At 41.9% G+C, this 23,474-nt stretch overlaps 1 protein-coding gene across 7 annotated transcripts in view; it reads left to right on the top strand.

The window, feature by feature from the left end:
* S1PR2 (sphingosine-1-phosphate receptor 2) overlaps window positions 1-23,474 on the top strand; it is a 69,143-nt gene that overhangs the window by 32,609 nt on the left and 13,060 nt on the right. For 3 of the 7 annotated variants that reach the window (XM_034434312.3, XM_087886559.1, XM_087886560.1), the window contains exon 2: window positions 7,513-7,629. The exons of 1 other annotated variant lie outside the window; for it this stretch is intronic. The gene's annotated coding sequence lies outside the window, so the exon portion shown is untranslated. Of the gene's footprint in view, window positions 1-7,512; window positions 7,634-23,474 lie in introns of all 7 variants that reach the window. 3 more of the 7 variants (XM_034434311.3, XM_087886558.1, XM_034434314.3) reach the window with 1 other exon arrangement.

Consider the following 23,474-nt stretch of genomic DNA (forward strand, 5'->3'; position numbering starts at 1 on the left):
CTCACTCTACAGGTCCGCAGGTCCCTCAGGTGGTGGACATCACCGTCGCTCCTCAAGGGCTCCAGCTTCCTAGAGCCAGACCGTCTGATACTCACCACCGACGCCAGCCTTCGGGGGTGGGGAGCCCATCTCCACAACCTAGTCACACAAGGTCAGTGGTCGCAAGAAGAACGCCAGTGCAGCATCAACCTCCTAGAGCTTCGAGCGATCAGACTGGCACTTCGCAACTTCCAGACGACGGTGCAGGGGCATCATGTCCTAATCCTGACCGACAACATCTCGGCCAAGGCACACGTCAACAGGGAGGGGGGCACGAAGTCCCGTACCCTGATGAAGGAGTCCGCGGAGCTGTTCAGCTGGGCAGAGAGACACCTGCTCTCGATCAGAGCAGATCACATTTCCGGGGCAACCAACATGAGGGCGGACTGGCTCAGCCGCGAAACAATAGATCAAGCGGAATGGCAGCTCCACCCTCACCTGTTTCAAGAACTCACTTCACGCTTCGGGAATCCGGTCGTAGATCTCTTCGCAACCCCGACCAACGCTCAGCTTCCCCGCTTCGTATCACGCTACCCAACACCACAAGCGGAGGACCACGATGCGCTGCGCTGCAAGTGGCCCGAGGGTCTCTTGTACGCATTCCCACCACTCCCGCGACTCATCCAGAAGCTACTGGCAGAAAAAGCCGACCTACTCCTGGTAGCCCCGAACTGGCCCCGGAGACCCTGGTTTGCCGACCTAGTAGCACTGTCCGTAGAACAGCCATGGCTGATCCCACCACAGCAGATCGTCCTGTGCCAAGGAGCAGTCACGCACCCAGAGCCCCAGTGGCTCCAATTAGCCGTCTGGCACTTGAACGGGTCATCCTGAAGAAGGACAGCCTACCAGACGAGGTGGTTGCCACTATCCAGGTGGCCAGACGTCCAGCTACGACCCGCATCTACGAGTCGTCATGGCAGGCGTTCTGCCGATGGAGTGCCCAACAGCACATCGACCCCACGTCAGCCGCCATTCAGGACATTCTGCGGTTCCTACAAGCCGGCCTAGACAAGGGCCTGGCCCCCTCAACCCTACGGAGACAGACAGCGGCGTTGTCAACAGTCATTGCGTGCGCTCCGTACCAATCCCTCGCACACCACCCACGCATCAAGGGGTTTCTGCATGGGGCCACCAACCTGCGGCCCCCCACAGTTCACCGCTACCCCTCATGGGACCTACCTCTGGTGTTGCGGGCACTGACCGGGCCCCCCTTTCGAACCCCTGGACTCGACATCGCTTAAGTACCTATCGTTTAAGGTGACTTTCCTGCTGGCGATCACCTCAGCGAGGAGAGTTTCAGAGCTAGCGGCCTTGTCAGTTCGCAAAGATTTGTGCATTTTCCACGACTCCACGATGACCCTACGCCTGGATCCTGCTTTTATTCCGAAGGTCAACTCGTGGTTCCACCGAGCTCAGGAGCTCATCCTGCCGGATTTCTGCCCCTCACCTCGCGACCCCAGAGAAAAGAGGTGGCACACTCTAGACGTGCGACGTGCCATCCACCTCTACATCCAACGGACCGCTCCTTTCCGCCGTACGGAGGGACTCCTGGTCTCCTTCAACCCAAAGTCCATGGGTCAGAAGATATCAGCAGCCACAGTTAGCAGATGGATCAAGTCCTGCATCGCCCTGGCATATGACTTGAACGCCAAACCGACCCCCGGCAAGATCCTACCGCACTCGACTCGCAGTGCGGCCACCACGGCGGCCTGGGCCACCCAAGCCTCGGTCGTGGACATCTGCAGAGCTGCAACGTGGTCATCCCTCACACTGTTCATCCGCCACTACAAGATCGATGCCTACAACTCGGCTGAGGCATCCTTTGGCCGCAGAATCCTGCAAAAAGTACTGACAGAGGAGGACTCTGCGGGCAGTCAGCCCCCCACCCAGGGAGTTTAAGCTTGGGTATATCCCATGCATGGATAGTGGGAGCAGCGCACAGGAAAATGGACGTTGTCTTACCTGAACGTCCCTTTTCTGGGCGCTGCGTACACTATCCATATCCCGCCCGTTAGGGCTGCCTGCCACTGTTAGGGCTGAGACTAATCTTTTTCCTTATGTTAATTTGAGTTAATAAAGTTGAGTTTTGTTAAGTTACCATAGTGTGGTTTCTTGTCCGCTGCGCCTTCGTTCAGACTGGGGGATCATGGGACCAGAGGCGTGGCTTGGGAGCCGGAAAGGGGAACAAAAGCCTTTTGTTTTCACTCAGTTGTTTGCCAAGCACTGAAGGATTAACCCATGCATGGATAGTGTACGCAGCGCCCAGAAAAGGGACGTTCAGGTAAGACAACGTCCATTTTTCAATAATTTTGAAGCCTTTGCGTTAATCCGTGTCTGCTTATACAGTAGAACCTCTGATTACGAACGCTTCTGACCACGACCAAATCGGGTTCCGACCAAAAAATTCACAATTTTTTTTAATCTGGTCATGAACACATACTCAGGTGGCGATCAAACACGGCCGCAGCCAATTTCCCCTTCCGCACCATTTTTTTGTAAGCGCCAAACAGCAGACCTCATGTGGCCGCTGCATTAATTTTGCATTAATTTTGGTTAGGTTCAGGTCATGACCAAATCAGGTTGCGACTAAAGTTATGGAACGAATTATGGTCGTGACCAGAGGTTCTACTGTATATCAGTGAAAGGCTTTGTGAAAGAATATGGATAGGAAAGGAAAGTACTGTACCACTTTCTGTTTTATTCCATCCCCTCACTCACATATTGGAGACATTAGAGCTGTGAAATAGTAGCGGTCTCTACTTCAGAAAAGTTAAACTAACATATAGGTAGTCTTCAATTTATGATCATTCATTTAACAACCATTTGAAGTTACAACAGGACTGGAAAAAAATGATTTACAACTAGTCCTCACACTTATGACTGTCACAGCATCCTAGCGGTTACATAATCAAAATTTGGGCAATTGGCAATCCGCACATATTTACAATGGTTGCAGCATCCTTGGGTCACATGATGGCCATTTGTGATCCTTGGGTCACATGATGGCCATTTGTGATCTTCCCAGGGGGCTTCCATCAAACAAAGCCAATGTGGGAAGACGGATTTGCTTAACAACAGTGGTTCACTTATCAACCATGGCAAAAAAGGTTGTAAAATCAGGCATGAGTCACTTAACAATGGCATCACTTAGCAATGGAAGTTCCAGTTCTAATTGTCATAAGTTGAGGACTACCTGGACCTAAAGTCTGTATTTATATGTTGAAAATCTGGCCACTTAGATGTAAGTGCCATGCTAAGAAATCATCTTTTCTCCTGAAGTTGTCAAGTAAGTACCGTGGAGAAAGGAAGAATTTGGTAACCAGATGCTCCAGATCTGTCCGGTTAGGAAATGAATCTATCATTTAGAAGTCTGGGTACCCAGAAATCAAATAGAGTTCAGACACATAGAGCTTTGGGATCATCACTCACTATTCTGCAGAAGGGACTTTTTCTTGCCTTGTGTGCCCAATAGGTAGATAATACTGATCAATTTGGAAACAAATTCAGTAGACTTGCCCACTTCCACAGTTTATTTATTTTTATTTTATTTGTTTAAATTTCTATACCGCCCTTCTCCAATGTAGGACTCAGGGCGGTGAACAGCCAAAGTAAAAACAAGACATACATACAAAACATACAAAATCTAAAATCTGTTTAAAATAATTAAATAATTTTGGCCGTAATTAAAACATTCCAATTTAAAATCCGTTTAAAATTTGACTCAAGCCAGCCCAGCTAGTTGAAATAAATGGGTTTTTAGGGCCCGACGAAAAGTTCTGTGGCTGTACTATCAAACTCCTTCTGGAGGTCAAATTCCCACAAAATGTCATTATCCAATGCTCAATGCAGTGTTGACCTACCAAATGAGAACTTTCAAAAGGCTTTATCTACCCCCTTTTTCTCCCACCAGGGCTCCTCTATCTATGGGCCACATATTGTTGTGGTCTGCCGGCGGCCTGCGGAGCTGGCAGCAGAGTCGGACAGTGAGGAGGCTGGGGAGGAAATAGGCCAGTCCTGGAGTCTGAGGAAGGCTCAGATGAGAGCTCTGCATCGGAGGTAGAGATGGGGTGAGGGCCATCTGGGAGTTATGTGCGGACTCCAGAGCCTCCAGAGTTGGACATCAGCGAGGCAGAAGAACAGGGGGAGCCTGTTCCCAGTGCGCGCATGCGCAGAGCTGCCAGAAGGCAAGTGTTGTGGTCCGCCAGCAGCCTGCGGAGCTGGCAGCGGAGTCGGACAGTGATGAGGCTGAGGAAGAACATCGGCCAGTCCTGGAGGCTGGGGAAGGCCCGGATGAGGGCTCTGCGTCAGAGGCAGAGATGGGGCCAGGGCCATTGGGGAGTGAGGTTCGGATTCTAGAGCCTCCAGAGTCTGATTGGGGTGAGGCAGAGAAACAGGAGGAGCCTGTTCCTAATGCATACATGAGAAGAGCTGCCAGAAGACAAGAGCAGCTCAAGCAAAGAGGACAACTTGGGAGTAAGGCCAAGAGATGATTGGTCCCTACCATAAGGCTTAAAACAGACCAGCAATGGCGTTTGGGCTTTGCCGGAAAACAATGTTGGTAGCTTTGTCTTCTTCTTAGTCTACGTCTTGTATTTATTTTTGTATTTGTGACTTCTGAACATTTGCCAAGAAAGGCCTTTGGCAGTTTGCCTAATTGGATCAAGGTTTGCGATAGGACTGAGGAATTTGTGTTGGGAGGAATTTGCTTTAATTTAGTTGAACGACACTGGGAATGAAGTAATTCTCAGCTGTTCGAATAAAGTTTGTTTTTTCACTGACTGATTTTCCTACTACTTACTTGGATCACAAGTACCTGGGTCACAACAGCAAGAACAGTTAAAATGAAAGGGACGACTCGGGAGTAAGGTTTGGAGATGATTGGCCCCTCCCATAAGACATAAAGGAGGAGCAAAGGGACATGAGTTCTTTGCAGGGAGCAACTGTTTTTCGTGCTGGCCAGTTTCAAGACTGTAGCTCTATGTTGACTCTGTGTTCCGTGTGGCTTTGCAAAATTAATTGCCAATTAGGTCTTGGCAGCCTGTTAAGGAAGATAAAGGTGAGTGTTTATCAGCCTTATCAGAAGAACTGTGGCAGACTTCTGTCGGACTCTTTACAAGTATTTGGGACTCCTCTGTGAATGAACAGATTGGAAATGAACAGGCTCTAAATGAGCAGAATTCACAGCCGTGGAAATAAAAAGAGGGTTTTTGGGACTCATTCATTGTGTGCTTTTATTCTATCAGGAAGCCTAGGTCAGAACACATATAGAGAATCCATAATTATTGACTCTATAACTGTTACCACCTTCCCAACTACTGGAATGGCTGCAGGAGGGGCATGTTTTTAATAGCTTGGATGTTAGGGATCTTACAATCTAATCTACATTAAAGACAAGCAACAAGACTTAACTGCATTTGATTCTTATTATGGGAAATGCAAATATATAGTACAGTAATTCTGTTTAGATTGGCATGCAGCCTGTTAGCCTTCTTAAGATTTTTGAATTACATTTTTATGAATTTGGGCAATTGTTGTATTGTGCATTTGGACAACTTGCTCATTTTATACCAAAGGTTTTGTCCTCTGTACTGAGAATATTTGGAGTGTTGCAGTTATGACTTGCTGTCCAGTTTCAACTCAAAAAATGTGCCTTTCATCTAAGGCATAGTTTGGACTATTTGGACCATTGCATTTTCTTGAAATAAATTGGATTAGGTCCAGCTAGTGTTGATTTTTTTTTTAATTTGATTTATATGCCGCCCTTCTCCGGAGACTCAGGGCGGCTTACAATGTGCTAAGCAATAGCCTTCATCCTTTTGTATATTTATACAAAGTCAGCTTATTGCCCCCACAATCTGGGTCCTCAATTTACCTACCTTAGAAAGGATGGAAGGCTGAGTCAATCTTGAGCTTGGCGAGATTCGAACCTGCAGTAATTGCAGGCAGCTGGTCTTAATAACAGGGTGCTTTAGACCACTGTACTACCAAGGCTCTAGTTAGAGGAAGGCTCCTTCCTCTACCAAGGAATTTATTTTGTTTTCTTAGAACCCTGCAGTATCAGGGATGTAAAGTATATTTTAAGCTTTTCCTATTTTTGTAAATTCGTTCTTAATCTTGATTCAATTCGCTAAGAAAGTGTTTCACTTACATTTAGCATATTTCTTCTTGCACACTTGTTATGCCTTTACTGCTCTACCTCCTCTGCTTCTTTGCAGACCACAGTGCTGCTGCAGATATCCCAGGGTGTCCTATCTATGAGCAACAGATTTTGTCTAACTTCCTTTGTTGTATTGAGATTCTACCTGATCTCTCCCTCAATCACACTGAAAAACAGAGAGTATGAATGCATCTTTAAACAGTACCTTCTTTGTATGTACAGAAAGATAGTTGGCTCAATCTTTTAACTCTTGTTCAGTTTGCTTATAACAATAACTCAGTTCATACATCTACTTAGATGTCATTTGTTTAGCCATCTATAATTACCGCCTACTCCTGCTGGAAATACTTTCAGGCCTTCTCCCATTCCAGAGACCTCATTTTCTCCAAGTTATTTATGAAGGATCAATTGGACCATGCAAAGGCCTGTTAACTATCATCAACATCACCCCCTTCCATTGATGATGGAGATAAGTCTGGTCTGGTTTTGTACCAGATTTCTTCCCTTAGACTGTCTAAAGAGATGGGTGCCAATCCTGTTGGCAGCTTCTAGGCCTGGAATGCTTCTCCATACCCCATCTTGGTATATGAGGTGCATATTGGATTACAGTATTAGATCAATGAACCACAAAGCTGTCAGGAACAACTACCCCAGCCAGATGCATTTGAGGAGGTCATCCTGGAAAAGGCTACTTGTAGTACCCTGTTTTTGTGAAGTGGTGGGAGCTAAGATCAGAAAGTAGAGGCTCTCCATCATGGTGCCTATGCTATTGAACACCCTCTCTCATAAATTATAAGACTGGCCTCCTATTCAATGCCCTTCTGGAAGCTTTTAAAGACAGATTTCCTGGAGGGCCTTTGGCTACCTATTTTTTTATGATTAGGTTTTATAATGATTGTCTTGGATGTATTGGGCACTGTGTTTTTATTATTTTTTAATCATTGTGGAAGTTTTACTATAGCATGCCACATATATGTATATAGGCCTGATATATGATCATGTCTTTCCTCTCTGCAACAAAACAAGTTACCTACCCCATTCATGTCTGTGAAGCTTCGACTATAAGCAGGATCCTGAATACAAGGCTGAGTGTCGGGACTTACTGTGATACTTGATGTAAACTCCGACAAAAAGGGAATCTGGGCTTTTGTTTACCTTCTACTAAAGCTTTAAATGAATTATAGATCTGGTCTGCTTTATGCACTTTTAGTGAATTTCCACCAAAATATGTGTGGCTCTATTCAGCTACTACAGTATATAAAAAGAATATTCCTACCATTGAATCAAGCTTTCCCTACTTGTGGGTGTCTCCATAGGCAAAACGGGCTTGTTCTTTTGGACCTCAATCCTGATGAGTACCTGCGTCTGCAATGCACCGCTTCTAGGAGACGACAAACATGGGTATGGAGAATGGAGCTGCCTCCTGCTCAAAAGTATGTAAGTAATAGCTTCTCACTGCATCAGTCTGCGGTTCCAAGGGCTTAGATAAGGGCATTGGAAATATTTGGAAAATGTGGTTCCAATAAAGCCGTTGCCATGTGGCATTCATTCCTGGAGACTAGGTGCTTATGTTAGGCTCTTTCTCTTATGTGCTATGGAAACAGCAGATGATCCCCTGCCAAAACTTCAAAGGAAGGAGCATGGAAAATAGCCGCACACACCCACTTACCTATTTTGCTAGTATGAAGGAGTGAACAAAGCATACTTATTTTCCTGAAGCATTTTTGCTGTTTCAGTCAAACTGGGGATAACTTTTAGTCAGCTGAAGATCATTTACACTCCTTTGGGCAGGCATTCTTCCTCAGTGTACGATGACACTTTGGCAAGTTGTCAGAGCTTGGAAACCTGCGAAATGGTGGTGGAAGTGGTGGCCAATGATGAAAGAATATGCATCTGTATACCCCTCAAAAGGTAATGCCTCCCCCACACCAACTTCAGGGTTTTTAAATTGCCAAAGGCTGGTGATAAAAGAACTTTCTTGCAGCTCTTTGTTTTTCATTTGTTTCTTAGAGCCTTAGTGTCTTCTGTTCTTCCTAATACAGTATTTTTTCCAATGCTCCCTGTTTTATATTGTATTTTTTCTGATGCTCCCTGTTTCAGGAATGCATTTTAACATTCAGTTTCTTCCCTCCTCCTCCTCATTTTGTTACTCACTTTTTTTACACTTGAGTTTAAAAATGTTAATTCATCATCATATGTACCCAAATGATGTGTGCATATAAAATTGCCATTACATTTTGTTGTAAAAAGTATATAGAAAGCCATAATGGTCTATTTTTAGTAGAAGACATTGCTGTTTTTGCACAGCTATATTAGTGAAAAAGTAAGGAGAGAATGGCTGATCCTATTGGCTATTCAGGGTGCAAAATGCATCTTATGGGCCTCAAATATCTCAGCTCTATCTCTTGCAACCCCAAGAACAGGTTCCCTAAAATGATCTCGGCTCCAAATTTTGGTCTATTTAGAGTGTGGTGACTTGATGGAGGTTAAGATGGCAAAATAAGTCTTTCAGAGGCTTAAGACATTAATTTCTTCCTTTTATCCCCCTCCCTGCCCCAAATCAAACTAACTTTGGATTCCGTCCCTGAGTACTTTAGTGAAGCCTTTGACATTCCATGCAAAGCCCAAGAACACCTCAAACTGACATACTGTACAGTACACCTCAAGCCAAATACAATCCAGAAAGGTGTGTTATTTTATCAGATGCTTCTTCATCTTCTCTTCCCACTTCTATCCACACATCTTTTCCTTCTGTATAGCTTTATCACTCCCAGTTCGGTTTCTGTTCCTGTTTTTAATCAGATTTAGAGAGGAGGTGGTGATCTAATTTGTATCAACCCCAATGCCCCGCAGGAGGCATGGTATATGTATGTGCAGATGTCTACATGTGTACTTGGGCATGGTCTAATCTGGAATGGAAAAAGTGTTAGGGGTGAAGACAAGGAAATAATGGGGCTTCTTTCTCTGTATATATAATCAGTTCCCAGATAGAATGGGCTTGAGTCTTGGGAGGGTTTGAACAAGATCTCCTTTGTATTCTCATCTCTGAAGCAACTATAGAGGAACAGCTTTCTATGCGAAAGTCAGAAAGTCTCATCTGAAGCAGAACTAAACTAGATAAAAGCACTGAGCAAGAGATAAATAGGATAATATCGGTAAGAAATGGTGATTCAAAACTTAACAGCCTTAAGTTGCAATTTAGTGGCTGTGCCACTCCACTTTTGTAGCTCTTGATACTCGGTTGTTTTCTTCTGTCTATGATGGTCTGGGACTGTTAACTCATTAGCATCTTTGGATGATAAGGCTTATTTATCCATGAGTGAAACTTGAGAACCTATTACTTTTGGCTAGACTTTATAGAGAATACAGTAGGTATGGCAGGAACAAGAAGAATTTATTCATTTTCCATTGTTCAGCGATCAAGTTCTTACTCAGGCCTTTTGTGACTCACATTGCATAGACGTTTATAAAGAAATGATAAGGTGCATTGCATGATCTGACAACTCCTTCCTTTAAAAACCTGCCAGTCATAAACTCATTCAGTTACTTTAGAAAAACACACTGTGTCAGCTTCAGTCTACACCCCAACACCCACTCCTGTACCCTCTAGCCTGCAAAACAGCAATAATATTGACCGGTTCCAGTGTATTATGATAACTCCTGAAAATATGAGTAAATTGGAAAAAAGCTGCAAGCACTTGAACACTTTCACTCAAGAAAGCCTTTCTCTTGTTCCTAAACAAACTCTAGGTTGTTTTTAAAAAAGCAAACAGAGAGGAAAGCAGTTGGGTTTAGTTCTTGGCATTTTTTTTAAAAAAAATCTGACATACGATTGCCTGATTTGGATGTTTTATTCTAAACTTCAAAAGCATATACTGGGGAAGGAGGAGTCATTGACTCACCCATTCAAAACCCTTCCCTATGTTGTTTTTCACCCAGTTAACACTTATTGATAATTTTGGCATCCAGCTTGTGGAAGAATGAGCTAAAATGGTTGGAAGAATATGACCTGGAAAAGTGACAGTGAAGGGAAGTATTCACCACCCTTAATCATTTTTTTCCTGGCCCCCTTTTTTGCTCATATGGCTCCTTTGAAGCGAACTTAAAGTCATGAGCCCTGGGTTTGCCTTGTGATGCTTGGCTCATTTACTTATTTTCCTTTCTTGTTTCCTGAGTAAAAGGAAGAATCAGTAGGCATGCTGAACTCATAAGGCTCCAGTTCTAAACAATGGAGTGCTTTGTAGACCAGTCTTGCACTCTTTTCAAACAAAACCTCTCATTCACAAGACAATTCTGCCTAAAGAACTCTGGAAGAGCTAATATCCTTCATGGCTTTATCGGAGCCAGCATGCGCCTGTTGAAAGGAGAGCATTCTTTATGAGCAGAGTGCCATTCAGCCTGGAGGGATTCAACAGTCCTCTCCCCCCATGGAGCAGCAACATGTTTTCATAAAGCCGCCTTTTTCCAGTAAGACATCTTTGTTTTCTAGTTAATGTGGCGGCTGGCTGACTTCCGCAAGCCAAATGTATGGGCAACGTGGAGCAAGAAACTGAGGTGCACGTGAAAAGAAAAATGCCAAAATGATTTCTGGCAGCTGGCAGATAATGAGGAGCCTTTGGCCTCTGCTGAGTGGCTGGCTAACTCGTGTGGTCACTTCAGGATGGACAGACTGGGACGGAACAGGCAATGGCCTATTCCCATAGTTAGGTTGCTTAAAACTTGAGTTAATTTGAAGCTTAAAATTTAAAGTCCTCTCCTTCACTGAACATTAAATCAAATCTTTATCATGGTCATAGGCCAGCATATCAAAATATAATACTAATTAAATGGTGAACAACAGGCAATTGGTGGCCCTTTTATGACACTTGCAATGAGTAACCTCCTAATGGTGAGGCTGGCTGAACTGTTCCTCATATGTCCTCTCTAGGAAAGAGCAAGGTTAGAGAGACCTTGTCCGTCTTTCTTGCCTTGGAAGAGTGAATTCAAGGCCAGAACTTACATGAGTGAAGCCCATGGACATTCCTTCCCCTGTAGCCCCTATTGAAATGAAGTTGTGAAATGTGCCATTGCATGCTAGAAGCCAAGAGCAACTTTGTTATGAAATGTTTCACGCAGAACAATACTTCACTTACCTGAAAACAATATTTTGTTTCTCTGATAATTTATCTGTATAAAAGGAGAAGATTGTCTTTAGACGTACTGGCTACAGTAATAGAGGCTGGTGATGTTTTTTTCTGCCTTCTCTTCCTGGTTTTGGGGGCTGGAGTCTTAAATTCAGGATTGCCTTCTTTTGGGTTAGATTCTGATTTGAAGACGAGATGTTGACTGATGGTCCGAAATTGTAAGAAGCATGAAGGCACACTGGGAGTTCCCTTCAGCCTCCCTTGACCTTCTTGGGAATTCCATTGGGACTCCTGGCCTTCTGCCAATTTTATGGGATGGGCAGCCAGTGTCCAAGCCTCACCAGCTTCTGCAACTCAGATCTTGCTTTTCATTGACGCCTGCTCTGCATCACAGTAAAGTAATACAGAGCAGGCATTGCTAACTTAAGTACAAAATACTGAACTCCTAAATTCAAGCATTTCTTGTGTTTATTTAGCACAGGACAGACTGGCGCTGCCCAAGGGTAGGAAAGTTTCCAATTCTAAATGCGCCCTTTAAATTAGATTTGAATCTGTTCTACAGAGATAATTCTAGAAGCTACAAGACTGCCCTGCTATGTATCTCAGGGTAGCTAGCACAGTGACTCCTGTGAGCTGCTTGAGGAAATTTACTCAGGTTCTGAAAGGCTGCATGTGATTTTCATTGGCCATTTATGCCAGAATAATAGCCTCTGAATATCAGATGTTTATGAAAAGCTATTTTCTGAATTCTGAGTGTTTCATATATATAATTAAAAACCTGTTTGGGTTCAGTTGTGGGTTTTCTTTTTTAAATCCTGAAAATCTGGATTCTGTGACCGTCCTATATGATGCAGCCTGAGAACATTTATGTGATTCCTGTTTTACTACTCTGGCCCTTTGTAGCTATCCCTCTGGCTTTGGAGATTTCAGTAGGCATTGCCCACTCAATTGGAATATATCTTCAGCCATAGGAGGTACAAACTGGTTTCTCCTGTAGTTGCTATTATATAAAAACTGAGTTTCTTGATAAGATGGATTTTTGTCTATTGCTATATTCTTGCTCATTTTTCTTATTTCCACAAAGTCACAGAACTCGGGTTCCTACAAGACACAGCTCAATATTATTTCTCTCTCTCTCCCTCCCTCCCTCCCTCCCTCTCTTTCGCTCTCTTACATATATTGAACCAACAAAAGTGCAGTCTTCAAAATAAAAGCAATGTAGTTATACTAGTACACATGTCATAAACCTATTTACATTTGATTTCTAATATCCGATTGACCTCACATAGGCCAAACAGGGACAACTAAAGAGCAGGATGTGGCCTGGACATTGTAAAATGCCCAGGTCTGTCCTATAGCCACCTTACCATCCTCTTCAGTCACTCTGAGGGCATCTTTTGCTGCTCCCTCAGAGAATGGCCGGATGATAACTCCCCAACCTTTTCCTCTTTATCATGAAAAGCAAACAGAGTAAGGAAGAAGTTAGATCAAATGCCCCTGGGCACTTCTTTTGCTACGCTCATTGTCCAGGGATGTCAGCAGAGAGGTATGGAAGCTTCAGTGCACTGGTTGGCTCAGTGGGGAGCTGGAGTGCAGCCGCAAGAATATTTGCATGGTAGCACAATGTTTCTTCAAAGAATAGAAATAGCAAGGCTACTGGCTACATGGAAGAACTTGCAACTCACTTGCTCTTTCTCCTTTAAACTAGACCTAAGTATTTTATTTTATCAATGCATAAAATCCAAATGCAAAGCCTATTCTTACCCACATAAACTCGGTTTGGTTAAAATAAACAATTAAAAATATTGTCAACTTCTTTAAAAATTCTACCAGACATAAATACTCAAATTATACTGTGTATAATCTGTTGATCTGAAGATGTTTCTCCCTTCCAGGGTTGCAAGCCTGCTCCATGCATTGAGCTGAAGCAGGCAAAGTAAACTAGTTGCCCCTGGAGATTCTCAGAAACTGAGTGAGGAGGTTCCCAAAATTATGAAATTGAGTGTTTGTGGAAGTATTTGCGTGCATGCGTGGGTGTATATATGTGCAGGCACAAGTCTCTGCTAGTGTTCTGCCCAGCTCCAGATTCCTGAGGATATTGACACACACCAACGGTCCTTATCAAATTTATTTAGTAGCAAGAATAAACCAAAGTCCAGCAAAGGTTGGCAACCAGCCCAGAAAACAAGATACGATAAGACGTTTCCAAAAATGCTCTGATGAAAATTACAAATTGTTTCTAGCAAGAAATTTACTAACGGCATGTGACTTAAATAGGTTAAGGGAATGGCCAATTATCCTCAAGCCTTACTCTCGAGGAGACCTCCTCCTCCTGAGTAGCCACTCCTGCCTTATGGCAGCCCTGCGTGCTCGAGCATTGAGGAGAGACTCCTCCACTTCGCTATCTCCACTTGAAGGAGCCTCTGGAGGTTCTGAAGGCCCTGGCTGAGTCTCTGCCTCTGGCACCACATCCTCTTCAGCCTCCTCGCTGTCCGACACGAGCACCGGCTGCGCAGGCTGCTGGCACGACACCACACCAGCCTCCTCCTCGTCAGGATCAGCCATGATCCGCGCAGGCCACTGGTGGGCCGCAACAGCTAGAACAGAGTAGTATTTTCTCTTTGGGTAGATGAAGATAAGCCAAGCAAGCTCTTGGCAGCTGTAAGAAATGGCAGAATTGGAGTCAGTTGGATCTATAAACAAAGCAAAGCTGGAAGCACTTTGGATGGCTATCCAAATATGGAACACCTATGGCTCTTCTGTTTTTCTGATGTTAGAGAACCTCAAGACATCAATGTTGTGTCATACTAACCCAAATTTGGAGAAAGCTACTTTTCTGTGACCAACAATAATACTTTCCAGTTCACAAAGCAAGGATATTTCTATGAATTGGGCAAGAGTTGTCTGAAAGGTGCTTTTTTTTCAAAAGGCAAGGAAAAACAGCCCAGTTGCCTTTTGAAAAAGCAACTTTGAGAGAGCTATGACCTGGATGATTAAGAATCACCACGGACATTTGGTCAAGAGTTGGTTTCTCTTCCCTCTCTCTCTCTTTAGGGAATTGATGTTGCAGGGAATCCTGTGGCTGAAATATAAAAAGGTGATAATATGTTATTTATAGAGTTAATGCTTACAGATTTATTTTGAAGACGTGGGTTTATCCACACAATTAGGGGTAAAATCCAGCAGGTTCTGGAGAACTGGTAGTAGAAATTTTGAGTAGTTCGGAGAACCCGCAAATACCACCTCTGGCTGGTCCCAGAGTGGGGTGGGAATGGAGACTTTGCAGTATCGTTCCCCTGCCACGCCCACCAAGCCATACCATGCCCACCAAGCCATGCCCACAGTAAAAAAAATTTAATTTCACCACTGCACACAGCCCATTTGCCCCATAGCTTGAATAGGCCAACAACCAATTTTGGAGGGCGAGAAGAACAATGTTGCTCTGTACTCAACCAATGAGTTTAATACAATGAGTGCAATCAGTTAAATCTATGGTTAACATGGCCTCTAATATTTTCTAGAGGTACCTTTGCCAACCATGCTTTAATAGCACTGCACTGAAAGAGTTGCCTTCTAAGTTTTCTAGTTGAAAACCCAGCAGAAATGTCTGTGCGTTATAATTATTTTTCTTGTCCTTTGTTTTTTCCCTGTGTTTTTTAAATAGAGTAGCTCAAGAAGTCATGAGAGGCCAACAAGGCTGTATGGAAAAAAAAATATTTTAAAGCTGATCATTGTATTTTCGTGTTATATAAATTCACTTCTGTACAATATATATAAATTCAATTTAATTTTGCATTATTAACTATACGTACACAGTGTGTGTGCGCACATACAAACACTTCTGCATGCATTTACACACAAACATAAAAGTATACATCTCCAGGAAGACTCATAATTGTACAGAGAACACATCAGTTGGGACACTGTCCAGTGGGAGGATGTGATTGTCTATTGTCCAGACTGAGTCCCTTGCAAGCTATTGCTGAAGTCTAGAAAAGACTTTCTAGAAATGTCTTAAGCCATTTTAGAATCAATCTGACAAGAGCAGGACAGAAGCAGCTTAAGAGTGCAGTGTGGATAAGCCCTGTGATTGACTTAACCTAACAACACTTTAATCTGAAGTTTTAAAGCTGGTCCCTTGGGAGAGAAATATGCAATACTAAGACTATACAACAACCTGTCAAAACCAATAGACCAACATGATCAGAAGTCATTTCTTCTCTCTCATTCTTGTAACTGCTGGTAGAACAAAGTCCCAGCTATGACATCATAGCTGTGGAGAGTTACTGGCTGAGATGTGCACCATCTAAGGAAATTGGGGGGGTGGGGTGGAGGTGGGAATAGATTTTTATACGTAGTAAAAGTAATAATTGCATACACTGCTCTTCATACACCCTTTAATGTATTCCTTTCTTCTATCCTCTCATACAATGGCCTTTACCTTACTGATAATATATTGTATATAATCAGCTGCATTAGGCTAAGGTCAAACCAAGTACTGTACTGATGTTCTCCGCTACAAAGTTGATAGCAAAAGATGTCGGATAAGCAATCAAGTTAAAGTATAATCAGTGCTGAATCTAATCAATGTTTACAATCTGAAAAAAGAGGGAGGGAACTGAAACATTTGAGTTTCTATACAGTGGAATTTTATCAGGCTGTGTTGTGCACCTACCAAAATCATCTTGTTGATGCAAAAGTTCACTGAAAAGGGGGGAGGTTCATCCGTACCTAAAATTAGAAGTGAACTGTATGTTTTTACCCCCTCCCCATTAATCACCATCACATTGTAAAATGTTGATTTCATTGTCTTATGCGTTGATCACATGCCTCTGGTTAAATTGGTCCTTCAATTTTCAGTTTCTTGCACAGTATGTCCCAATACTTACTTGCGTTTATTACTAAATTATGCCGTGGGAGGGAAAAAGGGAAGGAGTTGCAGTACTCGTTTGGGAGGAAAGGTGAATTTCCTGATCTGGCCAATAAAAGCTATAACCAGCTGGCTTCATCTGAATTGCTAATTTTTTTTCCCTAAATTGAGTCCAATGATACATTTTGATTAATTGCAATAAATGCACGTCCATCACAGAGCCACCACTTATGTCTTAATACATCGCTGTATGTATCCTAAAATTAAAAATCTCAGGCCTTCTATACATGGCACACATATTGCATTATGCCATCAGTTATTTATTAAACAAGCCCTAGAATCCTCTGAACTATAAACCATGATTAATAAACTACAGAACCTGGGTTCCACATAGCATACTAATTCAAAACAAAATCACATTTCTGCTTAGCACATTTTGTGTATCCTCTGTGTGTGTTTTTCTGCATATGCATTAGTATGCCTGTACATAGATTTAAAAAGTCACTGAAGTTTAAAAAGACATTTTAAATCCAAGCAGTTCACTTGCAGTTTTATTATTCTCTGGCACAGTAAATTGGGGCACTTGAAATTTGATTACTTTAAGGCAGTAATGGAAAACCTGTAGCTAACAGTGTGGTATAGTGAATAAGAGGTTGGACTAGGACAGGGGTCTCCAACCTTGGCAACTTTAAGCCTGGAGGACTTCAACTCTTAAAGGCTTAAAGTTACCAAGGTTGGAGACCCCTGGATTAGGAGCAGGGAGACTTGGCTGAAGTCTGCCCTCAGCTGTGGGAGCTCCCTGGGTGACTTTGGGTAATTTACTCCTTGCAATCCTACCTTCCTCAAAGAATTGTGGGGAGGGGGGAGGGAGAAGAAGAAAAGATGGGATACAAATAAAATAAATAATACTACAAACCCCAGCATCCCTCACTTTTGCTCACTTTTGCTCAAGTTCCATAAATCTGGCATATGTTTTCAAATTGAAGAATGATTCTGACAAATATTTTGGGAGTAATTGGGATATCTTTTATTAGTAATATTTCTGAATAAGATTTTATTTTATAAGAAATTAAAATTAGATAATTTATCATGGTGAAGTATTTAGCATAATAACACATTGTTTCCTATGATATATAATCGTATTAAAACTTTAAAAATTGGGAGAAATTTATTAGCAATATTTCTCACAATTGGCAATGCTGGCTAAGGGTAATAGGATTTAAAATATTTGAACTTAAAAAATTGCCAAACATGGTAAAAAAAAGAAAAGAGAAAATACTTTTCAAGATACTTTACTTTCATTATATTTAGGATCAGAGTTTCTTGTTTAAGTAATTTAATCATTCTTGAGCCAGAATTCTGAAGTTTAGAGATGTTTTGCACAGTGGAAAATATATATATATATATACTTGTATTCAAAATAATCTATGATGTGGATGTATTTACTATTATGCTCTACTTTTAAAAAGTGCTCTAATTAATTATTTGGTCATGGTTTTCCATATGTCCACCAATCAGTCCACTTTAAAATTGTATTATATAAAATGCTCAAAAAAACAGCTATAATTCAGTCTTTTCACTTTGCCAGAGGAATATTAACATACTTCAGTGCTCTTCCTGCTTCAGTTTTTGAGGGCCGTTACAAAAAAGACCCCTGTGAGTTAAGTCTCTGCCTTTGTGGTCAATCAACTCAGGTCCTGCTATATTGTACCATCTATAAAGACTTATAATTCCTTAAGTGGTAAAACACCGTGGAAATTCTGATTTTTTTTTCTTTTTGTGTGTATAGTTGTTAGCAGATGAGTATGATTCAGTTTCTTTGAACATAGCTAACATTTGTTATACTGCCTATAAAATTAGGCAGACTTTGATTAACCACTGAATAATCCCTACCATTTGTAATGTTTTATTTTGTTTTTTTACTTTATTTTTAAATATGTATTTGTTAGTTCGTATTCTTTATCAATTTGAAGCTTCAGCCAAATGTCTTTTTTAATTACTAAGATTTGGAGAGAAGCCATTCTTATGTTCACAAATTTTCTTGATAACTGTCAGTCAGAAAACTTGCTACATTTGATGGAACCTGACTACAAGGTCAAGTTCCATGATAGTAACCTTTATATCTATGGAAATTTCTAGATATAGGGATTTTTTTTAAATGAATCGAATTGTTATAGCACTACTGTTAATGAGGGATCCTTGGTGCTCTCTGAGCTTGGTTGTTTTCTTGCAAACATTTCATTACCCATACTAGGGTACTGTGCACTGATGATGTTACCAAATTTGGGTAATGAAATATCTGCAAGAAAACAACCAAGCTCAGAGTGCATCTAGGGCCTCTCATTTTAACCCTGAGCTACAAATATTCTCCTCTATATGTAACACTGTTCATGTAATGCCATCAAATTCAGTGGGACTTAGGCACAAGATTGGGATTAATGCAAGATAACTTCTTCCAAAGGATAAAGATGATTAGAGTATGGTAGGGAGCAATACATCTGGCATTTTATAGAAAAACAATTTTTAATAGAATTAAAGCTGGCTTTTCCCATACATCAACAACATACATTTAAATAACACTAGAGTAGATGTGTCAAACATGCGGCATGTGGGTTGCATCCAGCCTGCAATAGGCTGCAGAGATGGCCCGCAGTGCCATCCCAAAGACACAGAGGGACCGGACCAGTGGTAGATTTCAAATTCTTTTATTACTGGTTCTGTGGGTGTGGCTCAGTGGGCATGGCATGGCTTGGTGGGTGTGGCAGGGGAAGGATACTGTAAAATCTCCATTCCCTCCCCAATCGAGGGGAAGGTTACTGCAGAATCCCCATTTCCTCCCGATCAGCTGGGACTTGGGAGGCAGAGAATTGATGGGGGCAGGGCCAGTCAGAATTTTTACTACCGGTTCTGCGAACTACTCAAAATTTCCGCTACCGGTTCTCCAGAACTGGTCAGAAACTGCTGAAACCCACCTCTGGACCGGACCCTGCCACCCCAGGACTGGTCATGCCTACCCAGTCAGCCATGATGGCCAGGCCACACACACACCCAGCTCCCCAAGGGCAAACAAACTCTTGATGCAGCACGTGACGGGATCCTGATTTAGAGCAGGGGTGAAATCCAGCAGGTTCTGACAGGTTCTGGAGAACCAATAGCGGAAATTTTGAGTAGTTTGGAGAACCGGCAAATACAACCTCTGGCTGGCCCCAGAGTGGGGTGGGAATAGAGATTTTGCAATATCCTTCCCCCAGGAATGGGGTGGGAATGGAGATTTTGCAGTATCTTTCCCCTGGAGTGGGGTGGAAATGCAGATTTTGCAATATCCTTCCCCTGCCACGCCCACCAAGGTACACCATGCCCACCAAGCCATGCCCACAGAACCGGTAGTAAAAAAAATTGAATTTCACCACTGATTTAGAATCTATAAAAAAGGGTTACCAAAAAGTAGGTGGTCTTGCAATCATGACTGAAAACACTTACATTGTTAATTCACAAACTCAAACAAATACACAGATACTAATTTCCACTTGACTCTGGGATAGTATATAGATTTATTCCCTAACAGTTTTGCTGAGTTCAGCATGTCTTTGATTGCAGTCACCTATTTATTTCAGCTCAGATTGTGATGGTATAAAAGAACCTGGGGAATTTGCTGTGCACTTGAGCTCTTGAAAAGAGCTTTGCTGACTGTTTCCAGCTGAGGAAAAGGACTTCCTGTCTTGTTTTTCAGCACAAAAGGCTTGGCTTGGCCTCCTATTGAAGATCCAGGCTCTTTAGACCTCTGTTCACATCTGACCTGGCTTTTGTGATCATTCCTATTGCCACTTTTGAACAATGATAATAGGACACCCTAGGCCAGAGGTGTCAAACTCGATTTCATTGAGGGCCGCATCAGGGTTGTGGTTGACCTTGGGGGCCAGGGTTGGTGTGGCCAGCTCAGGCGTGGCCAGCTTGACATCACTCATCAAGGCTCCGTTTTTGGCAACGACAGTCTCCTGCAGCCCTCTGCCAGTGAAAATGGAGCTCGGGGAGGCCATGCACGGCCCTCCCAGTCTCCATTTTCATTGGCAGAAGGCTGCAAGAGGCTGTCACAGCCAAAAATGGAGCCCAGGCGGGCTGCATGCAACCTCCCTAAGCTCCATTTTCATTGGCAGAGGGCTGCAGGAGGCTGTCGCGACCGAAAATGGAGTGTGTGGCCCGCCCAAGCTCTATTTTTGCTGTCAGAGGCACTGCAGGCCGATCCTTCACTGTTTCCAGGGTGGGCCCGCGGGCTAGATCTAAGCACCACACAGGCCGGATCTGTCCCCCAGGGGCCTTGTGTTTGACATCCTGCCCTAGGTTGTCTCAAAGCCTCTCTGGATTTGACCTCAGAGGATTGGATAAGGGTGCCTCTTGAAGTCATCTAGAAACTTTCCCTTCCCTTGAAGTGGAGGGAAGAAGGAGAAATGTTCATGCCCTTTGTGGCTCATTTGCTCTTCTATTATGAAGATGATTTCATGTCCCTGTTCAGTGTGAAAAGAATAAATGAAACACTTTTTGAGTGTTTTTTTTCCTTTTGTAAGATGGACATTCTAAATTTGAAGTGAGACAAAGAAATGGCTGGTTACTTTCATTCCCCTTTCATTCCCCTTGTTCCAGAGGTGGGTTTCAGCAGGTTTTACAGTATCCTTCTGCCACGTCCACCAAGCCCGCGCCCACCAAGCAACACCCACAGAACCAGTAGTAAAAAATTTTAAAACCCACCACTGCCTTGTTCCTATGTTTACCATCAGTGGGGACATGTTGGACGTAAATAAAATCCAAGTATTCCAGAAATCCAAGCAGATAGTAGAAAGCTGTTTTGCAAAAGTGGGACTCTCAACTGATTTTTTTTGACATTTTCAACTGAAAAGCATGAAAAACATTATCCTTCCTGTCTAACATACTTATTTCAGACTTTATTGAGCCTGTCAGCCTCAACATAATACCCTCCATATGGTTGGATTATAATTCTTAAAACCCACAGTTATTGCTTTACCAGCTCGCTGGCTGTGGATGAGGAATATTACAGAGCAACACATTTCCAGGACACGACATTAAAAAAAATTAATTTTAATTTTAATGACATTTTTAAAAAAGAAAAAAAAATGACTGATTTTCCTAAGAGGAAGTGGAATTAGTAGTAAAATAACAGGAGTGAAAGCTTAAATTACATTTGTTAGGATTTTCCAGACGGAGGAATGAAAAAAAGTGCTCTTTTCTCTTGTCCATGAGCCTGTGCTTAGCACAATTATTAAGCTAAGAGAAGAGATAGCAAAACATTTCAAATTCAGTACAACAGTACAAATTCAGTACAAAGAGATAGCAAAACATTCTAATTCAGTACAAGTGGAAATGAAAATGTGGGCATTAAACACTTACGAGATGCTTCCTCTCTGATTTCTGTTTTGTGCTCTTTTTTTAGCAGACTCGCATCAGTGTAGACTTTGTTATTTTATGCATTATCAGCCATTTGCTGTCCCAGACTATCAACTACTACTGATTTACATTTTTGAGAACTAGACTGAAAAATGCATGTGCTTCTAGAGGGTTTGTAACTTGGGTAATTATCTACATGAATGGTTGAATTAGTTATGCAAATTCATTATAACTATTTGGCACCATTACCTTGCTGCATGAAGTATAAATCTTTTGCGGAATCAGATAGACTAACTAGATTGATCAATGGTAAAAAAGATTCAGAATTTTATAACAGTTGGAAAGTATGGTACGATTGGGTCCAGAAAAGGTGGGATAGAATAGACATATGATGATGTATATATATGATGGCAAATATGTATGTATAAAGGAATGATTTTATACTTATGGACAATGTAATCATACCATGGTGGCAGGATTGTATATTTTATTTGTGTATTAGTGTATAGAATATATTAATAAAAATTATATATTTAAAAAGTATAAATCTTTTTTTTCTTTGCTGGGTTAAAAACTAATATTGTATTAGATAAAATGTACAAATATTCTTGCCTCACAGACAGATTACCACAGTAGTTTAGGGAAGTGATTCAGGTAACTTTTCATGTTATTTTTTTAGACAAATGGAACTTGCACAGAGCTTCAACTTCCACATGTGTTTTCTTGCAATGTACAGATTTTTAGGAAGGGTATGTATGGTGCCCATATGTAGCATTGCTTCTTAGTCCCTAAACACACAAAAATAACTTGAAGAGGAACCCACAGTTCTCTTCAAATGTGCTAAGTCTAACCACAGAAAAAAAAAACAGCAGTAATCCCACAAGTTGTCTTCAGTACTGCAGCTATAACAAAGGTCTTCTCACTGCTATACCATGCAAAAGAGAAATAAAGCAATTTGCTTGTGTAGACACAAACACAGGTCCATGTTTTTACTTGATGTTGCTGTGCGTTTGTCTGACTATATGCAAAAAAATAAATCTGGGAAGCAATGGCGTCTTTCAGAAACCATGACAATGTCAAAATAATGAGATATGCCATCATGCCATTACTTAATTGGCATTATTACATAATGATGTCATGACACTTGATGCAAATATGTAAGTTGCATTATTTGTATTATGATGTAATGATCATGTTTCACCCTTCCCCAACATGCAAAACACTATAAGATAAAGTAGAACTTTCTGCAAATGGGAAACTGAGCTTTACATAAGCTCTAGTGTTGCAGTGATTTAAAGAAAGGCTACTTTTACTGCATTTTCAAATACATGAGCCAGAAATACATCATGTTCATATTTTAAGACAGACATGTGAAGTCAGAAATCTGGAGATGCTTTCAAAGTGGATTTTTCTGCAGAAATGATGTAATATTTTGAATTATCTTGCATAATATTTCAGGCTTCCACTTTTTCTACAACCGTATCTAATTGATTTTGGCTAGTTTTCTATCAATGGATAAAAGGAAAGAATATTGGAAGACACTAATTCTGTTCGTTAGATTTTATCTATTCAAAAGTCTTGTTTTCCATTTGCCTTTAGGTGTCATCAGTATATTTTCAAATATGTTTCTGTGCAAATTGCAGTCAAATGGGCTAGAAATTGACTTAAAATGACAAAGAGCTAAGATCTTTCAAATCAAAACACAGCAATTTTGTAGAAATCAGAAAGGTACATGATGTAGGTAAAATTTCCGTGAACCAGAGAGACATATTGCTTGGAATACTAAAGCAGCAAAGATCTTCAGTTGTGGGTGATCTTCAGGAAGGATCAAGCACAAATTCAACCTTAGGTTTTTCTGGTCCTCTGAAAAAGCGCTTTCCAAACTTTT

This window comes from Pantherophis guttatus, chromosome 2 (assembly GCF_059756535.1).
Source record: "Pantherophis guttatus breed Tessera chromosome 2, ASM5975653v1, whole genome shotgun sequence".
NCBI classification, from domain to species: domain Eukaryota; kingdom Metazoa; phylum Chordata; class Lepidosauria; order Squamata; family Colubridae; genus Pantherophis; species Pantherophis guttatus.